At 54.7% G+C, this 15,695-nt stretch overlaps 16 non-coding genes across 16 annotated transcripts; all 16 read left to right on the top strand.

Annotated features, from left to right (window-relative positions):
• Positions 1-822: 822 nt before the first annotated feature.
• Positions 823-941, top strand: LOC126115413 (5S ribosomal RNA). The gene has a single exon (XR_007525450.1). It is a non-coding gene; the product is annotated as a 5S ribosomal RNA (ribosomal RNA).
• An 861-nt stretch (positions 942-1,802) lies between these two features.
• On the top strand, positions 1,803-1,921 carry LOC126115364 (5S ribosomal RNA). Its single transcript, XR_007525407.1, has one exon. It is a non-coding gene; the product is annotated as a 5S ribosomal RNA (ribosomal RNA).
• Positions 1,922-2,753: 832 nt separating this feature from the next.
• LOC126115411 (5S ribosomal RNA) lies at positions 2,754-2,872 on the top strand. The gene has a single exon (XR_007525449.1). It is a non-coding gene; the product is annotated as a 5S ribosomal RNA (ribosomal RNA).
• An 861-nt stretch (positions 2,873-3,733) lies between these two features.
• On the top strand, positions 3,734-3,852 carry LOC126115384 (5S ribosomal RNA). The gene has a single exon (XR_007525424.1). It is a non-coding gene; the product is annotated as a 5S ribosomal RNA (ribosomal RNA).
• An 832-nt stretch (positions 3,853-4,684) lies between these two features.
• On the top strand, positions 4,685-4,803 carry LOC126115363 (5S ribosomal RNA). The gene has a single exon (XR_007525406.1). It is a non-coding gene; the product is annotated as a 5S ribosomal RNA (ribosomal RNA).
• Positions 4,804-5,635: 832 nt separating this feature from the next.
• LOC126115410 (5S ribosomal RNA) lies at positions 5,636-5,754 on the top strand. The gene has a single exon (XR_007525448.1). It is a non-coding gene; the product is annotated as a 5S ribosomal RNA (ribosomal RNA).
• Positions 5,755-6,615: 861 nt separating this feature from the next.
• LOC126115362 (5S ribosomal RNA) lies at positions 6,616-6,734 on the top strand. The gene has a single exon (XR_007525405.1). It is a non-coding gene; the product is annotated as a 5S ribosomal RNA (ribosomal RNA).
• An 832-nt stretch (positions 6,735-7,566) lies between these two features.
• LOC126115409 (5S ribosomal RNA) lies at positions 7,567-7,685 on the top strand. Its single transcript, XR_007525447.1, has one exon. It is a non-coding gene; the product is annotated as a 5S ribosomal RNA (ribosomal RNA).
• Positions 7,686-8,546: 861 nt separating this feature from the next.
• On the top strand, positions 8,547-8,665 carry LOC126115361 (5S ribosomal RNA). The gene has a single exon (XR_007525404.1). It is a non-coding gene; the product is annotated as a 5S ribosomal RNA (ribosomal RNA).
• An 832-nt stretch (positions 8,666-9,497) lies between these two features.
• LOC126115360 (5S ribosomal RNA) lies at positions 9,498-9,616 on the top strand. The gene has a single exon (XR_007525403.1). It is a non-coding gene; the product is annotated as a 5S ribosomal RNA (ribosomal RNA).
• An 832-nt stretch (positions 9,617-10,448) lies between these two features.
• LOC126115359 (5S ribosomal RNA) lies at positions 10,449-10,567 on the top strand. Its single transcript, XR_007525402.1, has one exon. It is a non-coding gene; the product is annotated as a 5S ribosomal RNA (ribosomal RNA).
• An 832-nt stretch (positions 10,568-11,399) lies between these two features.
• On the top strand, positions 11,400-11,518 carry LOC126115337 (5S ribosomal RNA). The gene has a single exon (XR_007525382.1). It is a non-coding gene; the product is annotated as a 5S ribosomal RNA (ribosomal RNA).
• An 832-nt stretch (positions 11,519-12,350) lies between these two features.
• On the top strand, positions 12,351-12,469 carry LOC126115442 (5S ribosomal RNA). Its single transcript, XR_007525477.1, has one exon. It is a non-coding gene; the product is annotated as a 5S ribosomal RNA (ribosomal RNA).
• Positions 12,470-13,301: 832 nt separating this feature from the next.
• On the top strand, positions 13,302-13,420 carry LOC126115452 (5S ribosomal RNA). The gene has a single exon (XR_007525486.1). It is a non-coding gene; the product is annotated as a 5S ribosomal RNA (ribosomal RNA).
• An 832-nt stretch (positions 13,421-14,252) lies between these two features.
• On the top strand, positions 14,253-14,371 carry LOC126115203 (5S ribosomal RNA). Its single transcript, XR_007525260.1, has one exon. It is a non-coding gene; the product is annotated as a 5S ribosomal RNA (ribosomal RNA).
• Positions 14,372-15,203: 832 nt separating this feature from the next.
• Positions 15,204-15,322, top strand: LOC126115201 (5S ribosomal RNA). The gene has a single exon (XR_007525259.1). It is a non-coding gene; the product is annotated as a 5S ribosomal RNA (ribosomal RNA).
• The last annotated feature ends 373 nt before the right edge of the window (positions 15,323-15,695 follow it).

The raw sequence follows: 15,695 nt of genomic DNA, 5'->3' as shown, positions 1-15,695 counted from the left end.
TGTTTTTTTGTTATGTCGCCAGCCCAATTTTCAAACTACCTTTCTGTTGTGACAAAGATGCTTCCTTAAGCCTTTTAAACTACTGTAATGGTACGAAAATGCAGTAATTAACTCAGTTTGAGGGAGAATGTGCTAACCAAGTTTGCCAAGAAGACTTTGAAAACGACAAAACAGTACGAATCGGCAGGTGATTTCTGAAATACGTCACCGCCTATTGTTGTGTAGGAGTGTAGAGTTCCAAATTTGATTTGTAACCACGAATGTATTCCTTAGTCGTCTCGTCTCGTCCCGCAGACGTTTGTCGTGCTTGCGCTGTGATATGGACCACGACCCGAGCGGCAGCGAGCGGCAGTCGAGCAAAGTCGGGACAAGTCGGGACGGGGACAGGGACAGGGATAGGAATGGTGCGAATGCACTGCAAACTACGCAGACACCTGGTGTGAGGCGAGGCGAGGCGAGGTGAGGCGAGGTAGCCCACATCGCTACCAGTGCCGCCCTCCAGCATGACACTGCCACACCCCGCACAGGCCCTCCGCTGAACACCAGGGACAAGATGCGTCCTCCGCTAGTGTCGAAGGCTGCACGCGCCCAGCGAATGACAGGGGGTGCAACGAGCAGCAGTGCGTCTCACACACGCGGCGGTGCGCCCGCCAATTTGGCCGTCGCTCTGCTGGGACGCCGGGCGCGCCTCCCCGCGCCGTCCTCGAGGAACTGGCGGTTGCGGAAGGAAGCGCTTTCGTCAAATGCGGCCGAAAACTAACATTTTGTGTGTTGGGAGAAAAGCCGAACGCGAATTCTGCCGTGCTCCTACATTAGATGAGCGCCAACGGCCATACCATGATGAATACACCGGTTCTCGTCCGATCACCGAAGTTAAGCATCATCGGTTCCGGATAGTACTTGGATGGGTGACCGCCTGGGAAACCCGGGTGCTGTTGGCTCCTTTCCTTTTGTTTTTTTGTTATGTCGCCAGCCCAATTTTCAAACTACCTTTCTGTTGTGACAAAGATGCTTCCTTAAGCCTTTTAAACTACTGTAATGGTACGAAAATGCAGTAATTAACTCAGTTTGAGGGAGAATGTGCTAACCAAGTTTGCCAAGAAGACTTTGAAAACGACAAAACAGTACGAATCGGCAGGTGATTTCTGAAATACGTCACCGCCTATTGTTGTGTAGGAGTGTAGAGTTCCAAATTTGATTTGTAACCACGAATGTATTCCTTAGTCGTCTCGTCTCGTCCCGCAGACGTTTGTCGTGCTTGCGCTGTCATATGGACCACGACCCGAGCGGCAGCGAGCGGCAGTCGAGCAAAGTCGGGACAAGTCGGGATGGGGAGAGGGACAGGGATAGGAACGGGGACAGGTACAGGGATAGGAATGGTGCGAATGCACTGCAAACTACGCAGACACCTGGTGTGAGGCGAGGCGTGGCGAGGCGAGGCGAGGCGAGGAAGCCCACATCGCTACCAGTGGCGCCCTCCAGCACGACACTGCCACACCCCGCACAGGCCCTCCGCTGAACACCAGGGACAAGATGCGTCCTCCGCTAGTGTCGAAGGCTGCACGCGCCCAGCGAATGACAGGGGGTGCAACGAGCAGCAGTGCGTCTCACACACGCGGCGGTGCGCCCGCCAATTTGGCCGTCGCTCTGCTGGGACCCCTGGCGCGCCTCCCCGCGCCGTCCTCGAGGAACTGGCGGTTGCGGAAGGAAGCGCTTTCGTCAAATGCGGCCGAAAACTAACATTTTGTGTGTTGGGAGAAAAGCCGAACGCGAATTCTGCCGTGCTCCTACATTAGATGAGCGCCAACGGTCATACCATGATGAATACACCGGTTCTCGTCCGATCACCGAAGTTAAGCATCATCGGGCCCGGCTAGTACTTGGATGGGTCACCGCCTGGGAAACCCGGGTGCTGTTGGCTCCCTTCCTTTTGTTTTTTTGTTATGTCGCCAGCCCAATTTTCAAACTACCTTTCTGTTGTGACAAAGATGCTTCCTTAAGCCTTTTAAACTACTGTAATGGTACGAAAATGCAGTAATTAACTCAGTTTGAGGGAGAATGTGCTAACCAAGTTTGCCAAGAAGACTTTGAAAACGACAAAACAGTACGAATCGGCAGGTGATTTCTGAAATACGTCACCGCCTATTGTTGTGTAGGAGTGTAGAGTTCCAAATTTGATTTGTAACCACGAATGTATTCCTTAGTCGTCTCGTCTCGTCCCGCAGACGTTTGTCGTGCTTGCGCTGTGATATGGACCACGACCCGAGCGGCAGCGAGCGGCAGTCGAGCAAAGTCGGGACAAGTCGGGACGGGGACAGGGACAGGGATAGGAATGGTGCGAATGCACTGCAAACTACGCAGACACCTGGTGTGAGGCGAGGCGAGGCGAGGTGAGGCGAGGTAGCCCACATCGCTACCAGTGCCGCCCTCCAGCATGACACTGCCACACCCCGCACAGGCCCTCCGCTGAACACCAGGGACAAGATGCGTCCTCCGCTAGTGTCGAAGGCTGCACGCGCCCAGCGAATGACAGGGGGTGCAACGAGCAGCAGTGCGTCTCACACACGCGGCGGTGCGCCCGCCAATTTGGCCGTCGCTCTGCTGGGACGCCGGGCGCGCCTCCCCGCGCCGTCCTCGAGGAACTGGCGGTTGCGGAAGGAAGCGCTTTCGTCAAATGCGGCCGAAAACTAACATTTTGTGTGTTGGGAGAAAAGCCGAACGCGAATTCTGCCGTGCTCCTACATTAGATGAGCGCCAACGGCCATACCATGATGAATACACCGGTTCTCGTCCGATCACCGAAGTTAAGCATCATCGGTTCCGGATAGTACTTGGATGGGTGACCGCCTGGGAAACCCGGGTGCTGTTGGCTCCTTTCCTTTTGTTTTTTTGTTATGTCGCCAGCCCAATTTTCAAACTACCTTTCTGTTGTGACAAAGATGCTTCCTTAAGCCTTTTAAACTACTGTAATGGTACGAAAATGCAGTAATTAACTCAGTTTGAGGGAGAATGTGCTAACCAAGTTTGCCAAGAAGACTTTGAAAACGACAAAACAGTACGAATCGGCAGGTGATTTCTGAAATACGTCACCGCCTATTGTTGTGTAGGAGTGTAGAGTTCCAAATTTGATTTGTAACCACGAATGTATTCCTTAGTCGTCTCGTCTCGTCCCGCAGACGTTTGTCGTGCTTGCGCTGTCATATGGACCACGACCCGAGCGGCAGCGAGCGGCAGTCGAGCAAAGTCGGGACAAGTCGGGATGGGGAGAGGGACAGGGATAGGAACGGGGACAGGTACAGGGATAGGAATGGTGCGAATGCACTGCAAACTACGCAGACACCTGGTGTGAGGCGAGGCGTGGCGAGGCGAGGCGAGGCGAGGAAGCCCACATCGCTACCAGTGGCGCCCTCCAGCACGACACTGCCACACCCCGCACAGGCCCTCCGCTGAACACCAGGGACAAGATGCGTCCTCCGCTAGTGTCGAAGGCTGCACGCGCCCAGCGAATGACAGGGGGTGCAACGAGCAGCAGTGCGTCTCACACACGCGGCGGTGCGCCCGCCAATTTGGCCGTCGCTCTGCTGGGACCCCTGGCGCGCCTCCCCGCGCCGTCCTCGAGGAACTGGCGGTTGCGGAAGGAAGCGCTTTCGTCAAATGCGGCCGAAAACTAACATTTTGTGTGTTGGGAGAAAAGCCGAACGCGAATTCTGCCGTGCTCCTACATTAGATGAGCGCCAACGGTCATACCATGATGAATACACCGGTTCTCGTCCGATCACCGAAGTTAAGCATCATCGGGCCCGGCTAGTACTTGGATGGGTCACCGCCTGGGAAACCCGGTTGCTGTTGGCTCCCTTCCTTTTGTTTTTTTGTTATGTCGCCAGCCCAATTTTCAAACTACCTTTCTGTTGTGACAAAGATGCTTCCTTAAGCCTTTTAAACTACTGTAATGGTACGAAAATGCAGTAATTAACTCAGTTTGAGGGAGAATGTGCTAACCAAGTTTGCCAAGAAGACTTTGAAAACGACAAAACAGTACGAATCGGCAGGTGATTTCTGAAATACGTCACCGCCTATTGTTGTGTAGGAGTGTAGAGTTCCAAATTTGATTTGTAACCACGAATGTATTCCTTAGTCGTCTCGTCTCGTCCCGCAGACGTTTGTCGTGCTTGCGCTGTCATATGGACCACGACCCGAGCGGCAGCGAGCGGCAGTAGAGCAAAGTCGGGACAAGTCGGGACGGGGACAGGGACAGGGATAGGAATGGTGCGAATGCACTGCAAACTACGCAGACACCTGGTGTTAGGCGAGGCGAGGCGAGGCGAGGCGAGGAAGCCCACATCGCTACCAGTGGCGCCCTCCAGCATGACACTGCCACACCCCGCACAGGCCCTCCGCTGAACACCAGGGACAAGATGCGTCCTCCGCTAGTGTCGAAGGCTGCACGCGCCCAGCGAATGACAGGGGGTGCAACGAGCAGCAGTGCGTCTCACACACGCGGCGGTGCGCCCGCCAATTTGGCCGTCGCTCTGCTGGGACGCCGGGCGCGCCTCCCCGCGCCGTCCTCGAGGAACTGGCGGTTGCGGAAGGAAGCGCTTTCGTCAAATGCGGCCGAAAACTAACATTTTGTGTGTTGGGAGAAAAGCCGAACGCGAATTCTGCCGTGCTCCTACATTAGATGAGCGCCAACGGTCATACCATGATGAATACACCGGTTCTCGTCCGATCACCGAAGTTAAGCATCATCGGGCCCGGCTAGTACTTGGATGGGTCACCGCCTGGGAAACCCGGGTGCTGTTGGCTCCCTTCCTTTTGTTTTTTTGTTATGTCGCCAGCCCAATTTTCAAACTACCTTTCTGTTGTGACAAAGATGCTTCCTTAAGCCTTTTAAACTACTGTAATGGTACGAAAATGCAGTAATTAACTCAGTTTGAGGGAGAATGTGCTAACCAAGTTTGCCAAGAAGACTTTGAAAACGACAAAACAGTACGAATCGGCAGGTGATTTCTGAAATACGTCACCGCCTATTGTTGTGTAGGAGTGTAGAGTTCCAAATTTGATTTGTAACCACGAATGTATTCCTTAGTCGTCTCGTCTCGTCCCGCAGACGTTTGTCGTGCTTGCGCTGTCATATGGACCACGACCCGAGCGGCAGCGAGCGGCAGTAGAGCAAAGTCGGGACAAGTCGGGACGGGGACAGGGACAGGGATAGGAATGGTGCGAATGCACTGCAAACTACGCAGACACCTGGTGTGAGGCGAGGCGAGGCGAGGTGAGGCGAGGTAGCCCACATCGCTACCAGTGCCGCCCTCCAGCATGACACTGCCACACCCCGCACAGGCCCTCCGCTGAACACCAGGGACAAGATGCGTCCTCCGCTAGTGTCGAAGGCTGCACGCGCCCAGCGAATGACAGGGGGTGCAACGAGCAGCAGTGCGTCTCACACACGCGGCGGTGCGCCCGCCAATTTGGCCGTCGCTCTGCTGGGACGCCGGGCGCGCCTCCCCGCGCCGTCCTCGAGGAACTGGCGGTTGCGGAAGGAAGCGCTTTCGTCAAATGCGGCCGAAAACTAACATTTTGTGTGTTGGGAGAAAAGCCGAACGCGAATTCTGCCGTGCTCCTACATTAGATGAGCGCCAACGGCCATACCATGATGAATACACCGGTTCTCGTCCGATCACCGAAGTTAAGCATCATCGGTTCCGGATAGTACTTGGATGGGTGACCGCCTGGGAAACCCGGGTGCTGTTGGCTCCTTTCCTTTTGTTTTTTTGTTATGTCGCCAGCCCAATTTTCAAACTACCTTTCTGTTGTGACAAAGATGCTTCCTTAAGCCTTTTAAACTACTGTAATGGTACGAAAATGCAGTAATTAACTCAGTTTGAGGGAGAATGTGCTAACCAAGTTTGCCAAGAAGACTTTGAAAACGACAAAACAGTACGAATCGGCAGGTGATTTCTGAAATACGTCACCGCCTATTGTTGTGTAGGAGTGTAGAGTTCCAAATTTGATTTGTAACCACGAATGTATTCCTTAGTCGTCTCGTCTCGTCCCGCAGACGTTTGTCGTGCTTGCGCTGTCATATGGACCACGACCCGAGCGGCAGCGAGCGGCAGTCGAGCAAAGTCGGGACAAGTCGGGATGGGGAGAGGGACAGGGATAGGAACGGGGACAGGTACAGGGATAGGAATGGTGCGAATGCACTGCAAACTACGCAGACACCTGGTGTGAGGCGAGGCGTGGCGAGGCGAGGCGAGGCGAGGAAGCCCACATCGCTACCAGTGGCGCCCTCCAGCACGACACTGCCACACCCCGCACAGGCCCTCCGCTGAACACCAGGGACAAGATGCGTCCTCCGCTAGTGTCGAAGGCTGCACGCGCCCAGCGAATGACAGGGGGTGCAACGAGCAGCAGTGCGTCTCACACACGCGGCGGTGCGCCCGCCAATTTGGCCGTCGCTCTGCTGGGACCCCTGGCGCGCCTCCCCGCGCCGTCCTCGAGGAACTGGCGGTTGCGGAAGGAAGCGCTTTCGTCAAATGCGGCCGAAAACTAACATTTTGTGTGTTGGGAGAAAAGCCGAACGCGAATTCTGCCGTGCTCCTACATTAGATGAGCGCCAACGGTCATACCATGATGAATACACCGGTTCTCGTCCGATCACCGAAGTTAAGCATCATCGGGCCCGGCTAGTACTTGGATGGGTCACCGCCTGGGAAACCCGGGTGCTGTTGGCTCCCTTCCTTTTGTTTTTTTGTTATGTCGCCAGCCCAATTTTCAAACTACCTTTCTGTTGTGACAAAGATGCTTCCTTAAGCCTTTTAAACTACTGTAATGGTACGAAAATGCAGTAATTAACTCAGTTTGAGGGAGAATGTGCTAACCAAGTTTGCCAAGAAGACTTTGAAAACGACAAAACAGTACGAATCGGCAGGTGATTTCTGAAATACGTCACCGCCTATTGTTGTGTAGGAGTGTAGAGTTCCAAATTTGATTTGTAACCACGAATGTATTCCTTAGTCGTCTCGTCTCGTCCCGCAGACGTTTGTCGTGCTTGCGCTGTGATATGGACCACGACCCGAGCGGCAGCGAGCGGCAGTCGAGCAAAGTCGGGACAAGTCGGGACGGGGACAGGGACAGGGATAGGAACGGTGCGAATGCACTGCAAACTACGCAGACACCTGGTGTGAGGCGAGGCGAGGCGAGGTGAGGCGAGGTAGCCCACATCGCTACCAGTGCCGCCCTCCAGCATGACACTGCCACACCCCGCACAGGCCCTCCGCTGAACACCAGGGACAAGATGCGTCCTCCGCTAGTGTCGAAGGCTGCACGCGCCCAGCGAATGACAGGGGGTGCAACGAGCAGCAGTGCGTCTCACACACGCGGCGGTGCGCCCGCCAATTTGGCCGTCGCTCTGCTGGGACGCCGGGCGCGCCTCCCCGCGCCGTCCTCGAGGAACTGGCGGTTGCGGAAGGAAGCGCTTTCGTCAAATGCGGCCGAAAACTAACATTTTGTGTGTTGGGAGAAAAGCCGAACGCGAATTCTGCCGTGCTCCTACATTAGATGAGCGCCAACGGCCATACCATGATGAATACACCGGTTCTCGTCCGATCACCGAAGTTAAGCATCATCGGTTCCGGATAGTACTTGGATGGGTGACCGCCTGGGAAACCCGGGTGCTGTTGGCTCCTTTCCTTTTGTTTTTTTGTTATGTCGCCAGCCCAATTTTCAAACTACCTTTCTGTTGTGACAAAGATGCTTCCTTAAGCCTTTTAAACTACTGTAATGGTACGAAAATGCAGTAATTAACTCAGTTTGAGGGAGAATGTGCTAACCAAGTTTGCCAAGAAGACTTTGAAAACGACAAAACAGTACGAATCGGCAGGTGATTTCTGAAATACGTCACCGCCTATTGTTGTGTAGGAGTGTAGAGTTCCAAATTTGATTTGTAACCACGAATGTATTCCTTAGTCGTCTCGTCTCGTCCCGCAGACGTTTGTCGTGCTTGCGCTGTCATATGGACCACGACCCGAGCGGCAGCGAGCGGCAGTCGAGCAAAGTCGGGACAAGTCGGGATGGGGAGAGGGACAGGGATAGGAACGGGGACAGGTACAGGGATAGGAATGGTGCGAATGCACTGCAAACTACGCAGACACCTGGTGTGAGGCGAGGCGTGGCGAGGCGAGGCGAGGCGAGGAAGCCCACATCGCTACCAGTGGCGCCCTCCAGCACGACACTGCCACACCCCGCACAGGCCCTCCGCTGAACACCAGGGACAAGATGCGTCCTCCGCTAGTGTCGAAGGCTGCACGCGCCCAGCGAATGACAGGGGGTGCAACGAGCAGCAGTGCGTCTCACACACGCGGCGGTGCGCCCGCCAATTTGGCCGTCGCTCTGCTGGGACCCCTGGCGCGCCTCCCCGCGCCGTCCTCGAGGAACTGGCGGTTGCGGAAGGAAGCGCTTTCGTCAAATGCGGCCGAAAACTAACATTTTGTGTGTTGGGAGAAAAGCCGAACGCGAATTCTGCCGTGCTCCTACATTAGATGAGCGCCAACGGTCATACCATGATGAATACACCGGTTCTCGTCCGATCACCGAAGTTAAGCATCATCGGGCCCGGCTAGTACTTGGATGGGTCACCGCCTGGGAAACCCGGGTGCTGTTGGCTCCCTTCCTTTTGTTTTTTTGTTATGTCGCCAGCCCAATTTTCAAACTACCTTTCTGTTGTGACAAAGATGCTTCCTTAAGCCTTTTAAACTACTGTAATGGTACGAAAATGCAGTAATTAACTCAGTTTGAGGGAGAATGTGCTAACCAAGTTTGCCAAGAAGACTTTGAAAACGACAAAACAGTACGAATCGGCAGGTGATTTCTGAAATACGTCACCGCCTATTGTTGTGTAGGAGTGTAGAGTTCCAAATTTGATTTGTAACCACGAATGTATTCCTTAGTCGTCTCGTCTCGTCCCGCAGACGTTTGTCGTGCTTGCGCTGTCATATGGACCACGACCCGAGCGGCAGCGAGCGGCAGTAGAGCAAAGTCGGGACAAGTCGGGACGGGGACAGGGACAGGGATAGGAATGGTGCGAATGCACTGCAAACTACGCAGACACCTGGTGTTAGGCGAGGCGAGGCGAGGCGAGGCGAGGAAGCCCACATCGCTACCAGTGGCGCCCTCCAGCATGACACTGCCACACCCCGCACAGGCCCTCCGCTGAACACCAGGGACAAGATGCGTCCTCCGCTAGTGTCGAAGGCTGCACGCGCCCAGCGAATGACAGGGGGTGCAACGAGCAGCAGTGCGTCTCACACACGCGGCGGTGCGCCCGCCAATTTGGCCGTCGCTCTGCTGGGACGCCGGGCGCGCCTCCCCGCGCCGTCCTCGAGGAACTGGCGGTTGCGGAAGGAAGCGCTTTCGTCAAATGCGGCCGAAAACTAACATTTTGTGTGTTGGGAGAAAAGCCGAACGCGAATTCTGCCGTGCTCCTACATTAGATGAGCGCCAACGGTCATACCATGATGAATACACCGGTTCTCGTCCGATCACCGAAGTTAAGCATCATCGGGCCCGGCTAGTACTTGGATGGGTCACCGCCTGGGAAACCCGGGTGCTGTTGGCTCCCTTCCTTTTGTTTTTTTGTTATGTCGCCAGCCCAATTTTCAAACTACCTTTCTGTTGTGACAAAGATGCTTCCTTAAGCCTTTTAAACTACTGTAATGGTACGAAAATGCAGTAATTAACTCAGTTTGAGGGAGAATGTGCTAACCAAGTTTGCCAAGAAGACTTTGAAAACGACAAAACAGTACGAATCGGCAGGTGATTTCTGAAATACGTCACCGCCTATTGTTGTGTAGGAGTGTAGAGTTCCAAATTTGATTTGTAACCACGAATGTATTCCTTAGTCGTCTCGTCTCGTCCCGCAGACGTTTGTCGTGCTTGCGCTGTCATATGGACCACGACCCGAGCGGCAGCGAGCGGCAGTAGAGCAAAGTCGGGACAAGTCGGGACGGGGACAGGGACAGGGATAGGAATGGTGCGAATGCACTGCAAACTACGCAGACACCTGGTGTTAGGCGAGGCGAGGCGAGGCGAGGCGAGGAAGCCCACATCGCTACCAGTGGCGCCCTCCAGCATGACACTGCCACACCCCGCACAGGCCCTCCGCTGAACACCAGGGACAAGATGCGTCCTCCGCTAGTGTCGAAGGCTGCACGCGCCCAGCGAATGACAGGGGGTGCAACGAGCAGCAGTGCGTCTCACACACGCGGCGGTGCGCCCGCCAATTTGGCCGTCGCTCTGCTGGGACGCCTGGCGCGCCTCCCCGCGCCGTCCTCGAGGAACTGGCGGTTGCGGAAGGAAGCGCTTTCGTCAAATGCGGCCGAAAACTAACATTTTGTGTGTTGGGAGAAAAGCCGAACGCGAATTCTGCCGTGCTCCTACATTAGATGAGCGCCAACGGTCATACCATGATGAATACACCGGTTCTCGTCCGATCACCGAAGTTAAGCATCATCGGGCCCGGCTAGTACTTGGATGGGTCACCGCCTGGGAAACCCGGGTGCTGTTGGCTCCCTTCCTTTTGTTTTTTTGTTATGTCGCCAGCCCAATTTTCAAACTACCTTTCTGTTGTGACAAAGATGCTTCCTTAAGCCTTTTAAACTACTGTAATGGTACGAAAATGCAGTAATTAACTCAGTTTGAGGGAGAATGTGCTAACCAAGTTTGCCAAGAAGACTTTGAAAACGACAAAACAGTACGAATCGGCTGGTGATTTCTGAAATACGTCACCGCCTATTGTTGTGTAGGAGTGTAGAGTTCCAAATTTGATTTGTAACCACGAATGTATTCCTTAGTCGTCTCGTCTCGTCCCGCAGACGTTTGTCGTGCTTGCGCTGTCATATGGACCACGACCCGAGCGGCAGCGAGCGGCAGTAGAGCAAAGTCGGGACAAGTCGGGACGGGGACAGGGACAGGGATAGGAATGGTGCGAATGCACTGCAAACTACGCAGACACCTGGTGTGAGGCGAGGCGAGGCGAGGCGAGGCGAGGAAGCCCACATCGCTACCAGTGGCGCCCTCCAGCATGACACTGCCACACCCCGCACAGGCCCTCCGCTGAACACCAGGGACAAGATGCGTCCTCCGCTAGTGTCGAAGGCTGCACGCGCCCAGCGAATGACAGGGGGTGCAACGAGCAGCAGTGCGTCTCACACACGCGGCGGTGCGCCCGCCAATTTGGCCGTCGCTCTGCTGGGACGCCGGGCGCGCCTCCCCGCGCCGTCCTCGAGGAACTGGCGGTTGCGGAAGGAAGCGCTTTCGTCAAATGCGGCCGAAAACTAACATTTTGTGTGTTGGGAGAAAAGCCGAACGCGAATTCTGCCGTGCTCCTACATTAGATGAGCGCCAACGGCCATACCATGATGAATACACCGGTTCTCGTCCGATCACCGAAGTTAAGCATCATCGGGCCCGGCTAGTACTTGGATGGGTCACCGCCTGGGAAACCCGGGTGCTGTTGGCTCCCTTCCTTTTGTTTTTTTGTTATGTCGCCAGCCCAATTTTCGAACTACCTTTCTGTTGTGACAAAGATGCTTCCTTAAGCCTTTTAAACTACTGTAATGGTACGAAAATGCAGTAATTAACTCAGTTTGAGGGAGAATGTGCTAACCAAGTTTGCCAAGAAGACTTTGAAAACGACAAAACAGTACGAATCGGCAGGTGATTTCTGAAATACGTCACCGCCTATTGTTGTGTAGGAGTGTAGAGTTCCAAATTTGATTTGTAACCACGAATGTATTCCTTAGTCGTCTCGTCTCGTCCCGCAGACGTTTGTCGTGCTTGCGCTGTGATATGGACCACGACCCGAGCGGCAGCGAGCGGCAGTCGAGCAAAGTCGGGACAAGTCGGGACGGGGACAGGGACAGGGATAGGAATGGTGCGAATGCACTGAAAACTACGCAGACACCTGGTGTGAGGCGAGGCGAGGCGAGGCGAGGCGAGGAAGCCCACATCGCTACCAGTGGCGCCCTCCAGCACGACACTGCCACACCCCGCACAGGCCCTCCGCTGAACACCAGGGACAAGATGCGTCCTCCGCTAGTGTCGAAGGCTGCACGCGCCCAGCGAATGACAGGGGGTGCAACGAGCAGCAGTGCGTCTCACACACGCGGCGGTGCGCCCGCCAATTTGGCCGTCGCTCTGCTGGGACGCCGGGCGCGCCTCCCCGCGCCGTCCTCGAGGAACTGGCGGTTGCGGAAGGAAGCGCTTTCGTCAAATGCGGCCGAAAACTAACATTTTGTGTGTTGGGAGAAAAGCCGAACGCGAATTCTGCCGTGCTCCTACATTAGATGAGCGCCAACGGTCATACCATGATGAATACACCGGTTCTCGTGCGATCACCGAAGTTAAGCATCATCGGGCCCGGCTAGTACTTGGATGGGTCACCGCCTGGGAAACCCGGGTGCTGTTGGCTCCCTTCCTTTTGTTTTTTTGTTATGTCGCCAGCCCAATTTTCAAACTACCTTTCTGTTGTGACAAAGATGCTTCCTTAAGCCTTTTAAACTACTGTAATGGTACGAAAATGCAGTAATTAACTCAGTTTGAGGGAGAATGTGCTAACCAAGTTTGCCAAGAAGACTTTGAAAACGACAAAACAGTACGAATCGGCAGGTGATTTCTGAAATACGTCACCGCCTATTGTTGTGTAGGAGTGTAGAGTTCCAAATTTGATTTGTAACCACGAATGTATTCCTTAGTCGTCTCGTCTCGTCCCGCAGACGTTTGTCGTGCTTGCGCTGTGATATGGACCACGACCCGAGCGGCAGCGAGCGGCAGTAGAGCAAAGTCGGGACAAGTCGGGACGGGGACAGGGACAGGGATAGGAATGGTGCGAATGCACTGCAAACTACGCAGACACCTGGTGTGAGGCGAGGCGAGGCGAGGCGAGACGAGGAAGCCCACATCGCTACCAGTGGCGCCCTCCAGCACGACACTGCCACACCCCGCACAGGCCCTCCGCTGAACACCAGGGACAAGATGCGTCCTCCGCTAGTGTCGAAGGCTGCACGCGCCCAGCGAATGACAGGGGGTGCAACGAGCAGCAGTGCGTCTCACACACGCGGCGGTGCGCCCGCCAATTTGGCCGTCGCTCTGCTGGGACGCCGGGCGCGCCTCCCCGCGCCGTCCTCGAGGAACTGGCGGTTGCGGAAGGAAGCGCTTTCGTCAAATGCGGCCGAAAACTAACATTTTGTGTGTTGGGAGAAAAGCCGAACGCGAATTCTGCCGTGCTCCTACATTAGATGAGCGCCAACGGTCATACAGTGATGAATACACCGGTTCTCGTCCGATCACCGAAGTTAAGCATCATCGGGCCCGGCTAGTACTTGGATGGGTGACCGCCTGGGAAACCCGGGTGCTGTTGGCTCCCTTCCTTTTGTTTTTTTGTTATGTCGCCAGCCCAATTTTCAAACTACCTTTCTGTTGTGACAAAGATGCTTCCTTAAGCCTTTTAAACTACTGTAATGGTACGAAAATGCAGTAATTAACTCAGTTTGAGGGAGAATGTGCTAACCAAGTTTGCCAAGAAGACTTTGAAAACGACAAAACAGTACGAATCGGCAGGTGATTTCTGAAATACGTCACCGCCTATTGTTGTGTAGGAGTGTAGAGTTCCAAATTTGATTTGTAACCACGAATGTATTCCTTAGTCGTCTCGTCTCGTCCCGCAGACGTTTGTCGTGCTTGCGCTGTCATATGGACCACGACCCGAGCGGCAGCGAGCGGCAGTCGAGCAAAGTCGGGACAAGTCGGGACGGGGACAGGGACAGGGATAGGAATGGTGCGAATGCACTGAAAACTACGCAGACACCTGGTGTGAGGCGAGGCGAGGCGAGGCGAGGCGAGGAAGCCCACATCGCTACCAGTGGCGCCCTCCAGCACGACACTGCCACACCCCGCACAGGCCCTCCGCTGAACACCAGGGACAAGATGCGTCCTCCGCTAGTGTCGAAGGCTGCACGCGCCCAGCGAATGACAGGGGGTGCAACGAGCAGCAGTGCGTCTCACACACGCGGCGGTGCGCCCGCCAATTTGGCCGTCGCTCTGCTGGGACGCCGGGCGCGCCTCCCCGCGCCGTCCTCGAGGAACTGGCGGTTGCGGAAGGAAGCGCTTTCGTCAAATGCGGCCGAAAACTAACATTTTGTGTGTTGGGAGAAAAGCCGAACGCGAATTCTGCCGTGCTCCTACATTAGATGAGCGCCAACGGTCATACCATGATGAATACACCGGTTCTCGTCCGATCACCGAAGTTAAGCATCATCGGGCCCGGCTAGTACTTGGATGGGTGACCGCCTGGGAAACCCGGGTGCTGTTGGCTCCCTTCCTTTTGTTTTTTTGTTATGTCGCCAGCCCAATTTTCAAACTACCTTTCTGTTGTGACAAAGATGCTTCCTTAAGCCTTTTAAACTACTGTAATGGTACGAAAATGCAGTAATTAACTCAGTTTGAGGGAGAATGTGCTAACCAAGTTTGCCAAGAAGACTTTGAAAACGACAAAACAGTACGAATCGGCAGGTGATTTCTGAAATACGTCACCGCCTATTGTTGTGTAGGAGTGTAGAGTTCCAAATTTGATTTGTAACCACGAATGTATTCCTTAGTCGTCTCGTCTCGTCCCGCAGACGTTTGTCGTGCTTGCGCTGTGATATGGACCACGACCCGAGCGGCAGCGAGCGGCAGTCGAGCAAAGTCGGGACAAGTCGGGACGGGGACAGGGACAGGGATAGGAATGGTGCGAATGCACTGAAAACTACGCAGACACCTGGTGTGAGGCGAGGCGAGGCGAGGCGAGGCGAGGAAGCCCACATCGCTACCAGTGGCGCCCTCCAGCACGAGACTGCCACACCCCGCACAGGCCCTCCGCTGAACACCAGGGACAAGATGCGTCCTCCGCTAGTGTCGAAGGCTGCACGCGCCCAGCGAATGACAGGGGGTGCAACGAGCAGCAGTGCGTCTCACACACGCGGCGGTGCGCCCGCCAATTTGGCCGTCGCTCTGCTGGGACGCCGGGCGCGCCTCCCCGCGCCGTCCTCGAGGAACTGGCGGTTGCGGAAGGAAGCGCTTTCGTCAAATGCGGCCGAAAACTAACATTTTGTGTGTTGGGAGAAAAGCCGAACGCGAATTCTGCCGTGCTCCTACATTAGATGAGCGCCAACGGTCATACCATGATGAATACACCGGTTCTCGTCCGATCACCGAAGTTAAGCATCATCGGGCCCGGCTAGTACTTGGATGGGTGACCGCCTGGGAAACCCGGGTGCTGTTGGCTCCCTTCCTTTTGTTTTTTTGTTATGTCGCCAGCCCAATTTTCAAACTACCTTTCTGTTGTGACAAAGATGCTTCCTTAAGCCTTTTAAACTACTGTAATGGTACGAAAATGCAGTAATTAACTCAGTTTGAGGGAGAATGTGCTAACCAAGTTTGCCAAGAAGACTTTGAAAACGACAAAACAGTACGAATCGGCAGGTGATTTCTGAAATACGTCACCGCCTATTGTTGTGTAGGAGTGTAGAGTTCCAAATTTGATTTGTAACCACGAATGTATTCCTTAGTCGTCTCGTCTCGTCCCGCAGACGTTTGTCGTGCTTGCGCTGTGATATGGACCACGACCCGAGCGGCAGCGAGCGGCAGTCGAGCAAAGT

Source organism: Schistocerca cancellata, unplaced genomic scaffold (assembly GCF_023864275.1).
Source record: "Schistocerca cancellata isolate TAMUIC-IGC-003103 unplaced genomic scaffold, iqSchCanc2.1 HiC_scaffold_317, whole genome shotgun sequence".
NCBI classification, from domain to species: Eukaryota; Metazoa; Arthropoda; class Insecta; order Orthoptera; family Acrididae; genus Schistocerca; species Schistocerca cancellata.
The sequence above is the reverse complement of the archived record's forward strand: the minus strand, read 5'-3'. Positions and strand labels throughout refer to the sequence as shown.